Source organism: Tamandua tetradactyla, chromosome 7, assembly GCF_023851605.1.
Source record: "Tamandua tetradactyla isolate mTamTet1 chromosome 7, mTamTet1.pri, whole genome shotgun sequence".
NCBI classification, from domain to species: Eukaryota; Metazoa; Chordata; class Mammalia; order Pilosa; family Myrmecophagidae; genus Tamandua; species Tamandua tetradactyla.
Window position 1 is genome coordinate 52,380,954 of NC_135333.1, and position 6,619 is coordinate 52,387,572.

A 6,619-nucleotide genomic window follows, 5' to 3' on the forward strand; every position below is an offset into this window, starting at 1 on the left:
AAGCCTTGTATGACATGACCTTTGTCAACATCATTAGCCTTAGCTTGGTGATGGGTATTTCTCAGTTCACTATGCCCTGCTGAGATTTTTATTTCAGTTCTTCACACAGACGTGCATTTCGCCTCTTCGATACCTTTACAGATATTGTTCTTTCTGCTCGGAACATTCTTGGCCTTTTCCCTCCTTGGCCTGAACAAGTTCTTCACAGCCTTCTAGGCTCAGCTCATATGTCACTTCCTCAGGGGAACATCCTGCATCCCTTGATTGGGTGTCCATGCTCTCATTGCACCTGTGCCTCTCCTTTACCCTCATATCATAGATGTCATTATATCACAGCCTTTTTTTAGTATTTGTATCTATCTCTCTTAAATTTTATCCATCTGACTTGCATCTTGTGAGTTGCCTCATGTAAAGTATGAGCTAAATAAATGTTTAGTGAATAAATGAATGAATGTAATGAATGAATGAACCAATGAAATGGCTGGTTGTTCCTATATAGTCAGAAGCCTAAACCAAGGAACTGCAGCAGCATCTCTTCCCCAACCTTGTCAGTCTGGATTATGAGAGAACCCAAGAGCAGTAGCAAGGGATTCCTAGGGTCACATGTTCTCAGGGATGAAGAGGAGGACTGATGAAGGCAGGGTAAAGAGGAGGTCTGCATGTACACAGGCAGAAAGGCTGTGTCAGGAGAACACTGATGCTATTAGGAATAGCACTTCTTTTTCAAGAATATAATTTGTCTTCTCTAAATGCTCTCCCAAATAGACACACATATCCAGGAACAGTATGGAATCCAATCACTTATTTTGGAGGGTTTAGGTGAAACGAGAAGGTAGCCATTTAGATTTACAAAACTACTGAAAGAACCTTCTAAGACAACGGTGAACCTTCTATTTTTTGCTATGACCATGTGGCTCCACTTGGGTCTGAGGCTCAGGTTGGGTGGAGGGTGACTGGTTGCTGAGCTACAGCAAGTTCACCTGGGACTCCCTGTGCTATGCAAGGGTAGGCGGGTGGCCTTGGCCTGTCCGTTTCCCCGTTCCCATTCCATCTTTGCTTCATAGAGTATTATGCGTTTCTGATTTGCCTTCATTGACGATTTTGCGTGTTATACTCAGGCTTAGAGAACAGGCAGCAAGAACTGTGTTTTAAAGCAATCGCACAATTCTCAATCTATCACTGTGAAGCAACGATGTGTGCCAACTAAGAAGGTCAGTTTTTGCCAAGGTTAAAACCTTTAGAGTACTGCCTGAAAATGAGGAAATGGAGAAAGCTACCTGAGCTCCTTTGTCCAAAAGGCATTTTTAATTAGAAGACAAATGAAGTTAGAAGACACAATGTATTGATCTTAGGGGAACAAGAAATGTGTGAAATAAAAGGAGAAAAAGGAGAGGTGCTTGCTTTGGACTGGGTGGACTTATTTCATTTCACACTATTCCAATGCACTCAAGTCTGTCAATTATGCGCTGGATACCACATCATAATTCTTTGTTTACAACCATGCGACGTCTGAACCGTCTTTTCCCATTAAGGCCCCAAGGTCAATGATACAGATAATTAACCAACTGATTTAGTGCATTAATTTTCCTTGAAGTTCTAGCAAGGGACTCACTGTCCAGTCTTGAGATTCCTACTCCATGTAGCACTGGGACAAAGACTGGCTCCATAATGGGACACTGATGTAATAATCTCTGGGTGAGGTTTTGTCTAGCAGCACTGTGTGTCTACTTAAATGATGATGAATACTAACTTTGTACCAGGCTAGAACTTGTCATTAAACTGGTTCGTATTGCTGACCTCCCAGGGCTTCCCTCTAAGTGTTGCCATAGGGTTGTGGTGCTGATAATTCCTTATAGCGCTCTGAAGAGACTAAATCAGAGAGGCAAACCTGATGAAAAGGAGATAAAGAGCCTAAGGTGAATTGAAGCTGAATATACCAAGCAGGATAGAGAAGGGCTGGTTCCTTTTCCTCCCCTGTTTTTGCCTTCCACAATTGTCATAAGCCATCCAATTGTAGTAAGTCGTCCAGTTGTTATTTCTGCCCTCTAAAAGCACTCTTCGGTAACTCATATCTAGTCTTGTACTTCACCTATCAATAAAAGGTATTTGAAATCTTTCAACACAGAGATATTATTTCTGCTTCAACTTATTTCAGGGATGCCACGGTTCAAAATGAAAATCTGCAGATTGCTGATAGCTATGTCAATATCATTCAGCTGCTAACAACACTTTATCTGTGCTACCTATAGATGGACTGTCGACATTTGAACCCATCAATAAATGAAGAGAAAGTCCTGGGGCTCAGACAATTTTGTTCTACAAGGGACCCAGTTTACAAACTTTGCTTCTTCATTATTGAGGAATTCTTTACAAGTTTTGAACTGTATAAAATGTAACTGCCTAGTAATAACATCAATGGCAGGATAACCAGGGCAAGAACTGTACCTTCTATTTCCCTGTACATTGCCTTCAGCTTATGGTAAAAAGGGACTATTCACAATAATGTATTATTACTTTAAATCACAGGTTTATATTCCATTTCCTCAAACGATGTGTATCAGGATAAGAAACTAATTCCTGTATTTTGAGAAAATAGTTCAGAGTACTTCTTTTTCATTTGTACTTCTTTCTATTGTTAGACTGCTGAATATCTTTTCAAAAATTTTAAAAAGTTATTTATTTTCACGTTTTACTTTTGTTGTTGTTGTTAAATTTTATTTTTATTTCTGCCGCAGAAAACATTAGAGAAACTTTGAGACAAAAATACATCCTTATTTTCTACAGCATAAATATTTTTTTATTATGTGTAGCATCAAGCAATGCTATTTAAGGTAAATAAATTTTTATTTAAGGAATTTGACACGTTGTGATTCATGCAATCTACTGCTCATCAAAGTCACCTTAGTTCCTCTGAAACTTGAGGCAAGATTTATTTTCAAGATAGCCCTTTTAATGTATCCACAACTGTTGTCAGTCAGCTCTGTCACAATTCTTTTAGTTGGGCTTCTTTTCATCTCCGACACATCCAGTGTGTATGGACATACTGATGTATACTTCAAAAATTCCCCACTTAGAAATTTGGGATCCTAATTTCTTCAAATAATTCATTTTGGGACCCCTGAAAGAGTACATTAGTATTGTGGCAAATTATCTAAAATGTTCTAGCCATTAATGTGTTTCTAATGTTGAATATTCTTGTTGCATTCAATTTTTACTCATAACCTTGGGAAAAAAAAACTGTGATAGGTCTCATTGTCATCTTTGCAATAAATTTACTGTGATGGATGCATAAGCCTTATCTCAATTTAGTCACATTAGCAATTCTGGACTCCATAATCAACTGTGCCCATTGATTTCTGGAATGAGCTTAACTTTTCACAGGTTTTAAAATAATTTGTTTCTCTTTCAGTACTTGCCTATCATTTGTATGCCCTTTAAAATATGTATATATGCATGTACATGCATATATACATACACATACATACAACAAATATGCATATATACATACCTATACACACATATGCATATATATATATATTTTTTACATATTTATTGGGGTTGGGGTTCATTCAATTCATGGAAGAATTTTAAAAATTATGGGCATTGACCTGTTGTCTAGTGAATGACAAAAAACATTGATTTTTAAAATATATCTGATTTTTACAGTCTTGATAGTCACACTGTTCTAGGACAATGACTCAGGGAAAATTACTGATCACAAATTGAATTTTAATAAAGTGGTACTTCAAGAAAAGAAAAATGAAGGAATCAATAAGAATATCATTATGGCCACCAGTTGATTTAATTGAATCAATATAACTGAATCATTAAAATTCAACATATCAGAGATACATTATTTGAGGTGTCCCTGCTATTCAGTGAAAAATTACTAATCAAGTATGAAATATTCTTATGTGATATAGTATAGATTGTGTAAATCATAATATAATACATCTCACCTTAGCAGAAGTGAAGCAAATTCTCTGGCTGAAAACTATGGGAGTGCTTTTATTTTCAGGAATATGCCCAAATATATAATGATCAGAATTGTTATTTGATTATGATGTTGAAAGTTAAATATTAAATATTATGAGTTAATGCCTATAAGCAGAGGTATATTTTAAAATTCTGTTCTTTTTTTCAATGAAATGATGCAAATGAAATTTCCTCACTACTGAAAATGACTGTGTTAATATGGACAGAAAGCCATCATCATTAGTAACCAGCTAAATTTTCCTAAATACTTTTCAATTATAAAGTGACCACCTTTGAGAAGCCTTTGAGAATATTAAATGACCTGAAAATTTGCACTTTTTATAAGCGATAATACACAGATATTGTAATAAATATCTTTAGTATTTTTGGTGATTCACTGTGTCCAAGGTAGGCAGAATACAGAGGAAAAATCAGTCTTGTTATTATCTGAGATGGGATTTTTCCAAAATAATTAAATTTTCAGTAGTTAGTATTTCCCTAATAGTCCGCCTATAAATTATAATGGAAAGCCTAGACTCCTTGCTCAGGGAGCCTTTCATTTAATAAAACCAGCACAGGTTAATACTGCACACCAGAGAGACGGGCACTGGGATAGGAGATTTTCGTTCCACTCAAGAAGAAAAGATTTATGGAAAGTTGGAGTAACACTGGTGTTGGTTGTCTGTCTAGCATCTGCTCTCTTATTTTTCCTTTCCAATGGAACCCAGATTTGTTAAAGCACTTGTCTCATTTCTGCCCAATTCAGGTATCTCAGTTGACTCTGACCCCCCCCCCCCCACCACACCCACAGTTCCAGGAATGAGCTGGATTGGTCAGGTGGAGGTTCTGGAAAGGGTCATGTGGTCGGACTTGGCACAAGGAGACATGCACATCACACCCAGAATCATTTTAGGAAAGTTCTTCCTCTCTGTTCTGGGAGACAGTACAAAAATAACAGTTTATTTCTTCCCTTGGTATGGTTTATCCGATGGCATGGACACGGCTGCCCTCCGAGACCCATATGTGGAGGAAGAAGCAGACATGGGGTGGGGGGTGCAGAGCCAAGTGAATGGCAGGGACTGCGGTGGCTCACGGCAAAACTGAACACCTGAACTGCCCCCGATTTCTGGCGTTTTAAGCCAATGAACATCCTTATTTTTGAAGCCAATTTGAGTTGGGTTTCCTGTCACTTGCAACCAAATACATCCTATGCAATAACTTAGAGATTTTAGTATACTATGAAGAAGAGGCAATAAAAGGTAAATATGAGATGAGAAAGAAACTCATGCTCCTACTCTACAACTCTGAATATGTGGTGTAAAATTATAAAAGATTTACACTATTTATTTGTTAATTACCTGCTAAGTCTTCATATCCTCAAATAGGAACATTATATGGCATTTTGATTACAAGCCTGTATTTTCATCACCCTTTATTTTTTCTTTCCTTTACTTTTATTGGTCTTCTGTAGACATGACCTTGGAATAATTTTAAAGTTGTTGATTGTTGTCCTTTTTGAACCCAGTGAAACGATCCAGGAAGAGAATAGTCTCTTCAGGGAAACAAAGTATCTAAGATTTAAAAAGCAGGAACTAACAGAATACACAAAGAAATTGATTGAAGGAGATAATACATGACCTAGGAATCAAGACAGTGCTATAATTTAGGGCTTTAGTAACCAGCAGAGGTTTTGGAGAGATTTGTTTTGGTTTTGAAGGACAAGCACAATTCAGATTGGTAAAGAAGGCTGGGATGTAGATATAGCTGGAGACTAGTGCTGTATACGTTTGACAGAAATGATTATAGCCTAAGAAAAAAGATTTAAAAAATCGGACTTGAACCCATGAGAAACAAAAACAGACTTGGGACCAAACACTCTTAAATATTTAAGCAGGGTTCACTTGGAAGCTGTTTATTATCCTGCTTACTCACATATATCAATTGAAGATGATCTAGTGTCTTTATTTCTTTCCTAGTATCTTAAATCCTTCATCATTTAAATGGTTAATTAATTGCACATACCTTTTCTAGTCAAATGTCAAAAAAGCACTTCAGAATGCACATTCTCTAAACAACTTTTATTTATATTTATTTTTTCTATCTTTCTTTTTTTCATGGCCAGGCACCGGGAATCGAACCCGGGTCCCCGAACTCTGCCTGCTAAACCATCGTGGCCCGCCCTTTTAATAGAGCTATAAAACATGTTTCAAAAAGCCTCAATTTAATTGCATCAATGCATTTGATCTGATGAACATCCTGTTCATAATAAGCCCTTACTTTTAAATGCACATTTAAGGTATAAGTTGAGCATCTGTATTAAACAATGCAGCTGTTTTCTAGATGTCATGAATTTTGTTCTGGAGGTATTTAAATAAACTTAGGAGAGGACTGTGTTCTTTGCACAGTCCATTGCATAGACTTTAATTATAGCTTGGGAAGTTAGAAACATGTGACTATAATTTGAAGGTAGGGAATTTACAAATAATTTTACAGTTTCAAAAGTCAACTTCATATTCTCTGAATTCTTCCTAAAAATTTCTTTCCAAAAGACTTGTGCTTTATATATATATATATAAAGCTACTATATAGCTATGTATAGAAAAAGCTACTCTTGTTTAATTGCCCAAGAAGAAAAGCCATAATC

The 6,619-nt window shown here is 36.5% G+C and overlaps 1 non-coding gene across 1 annotated transcript; it reads right to left on the bottom strand.

Annotated features, from left to right (window-relative positions):
• Positions 1 to 3,235: 3,235 nt before the first annotated feature.
• Positions 3,236 to 3,368, bottom strand: LOC143643053 (small nucleolar RNA SNORA1). Its single transcript, XR_013156095.1, has one exon. It is a non-coding gene; the product is annotated as a small nucleolar RNA SNORA1 (small nucleolar RNA).
• Positions 3,369 to 6,619: the final 3,251 nt, after the last annotated feature.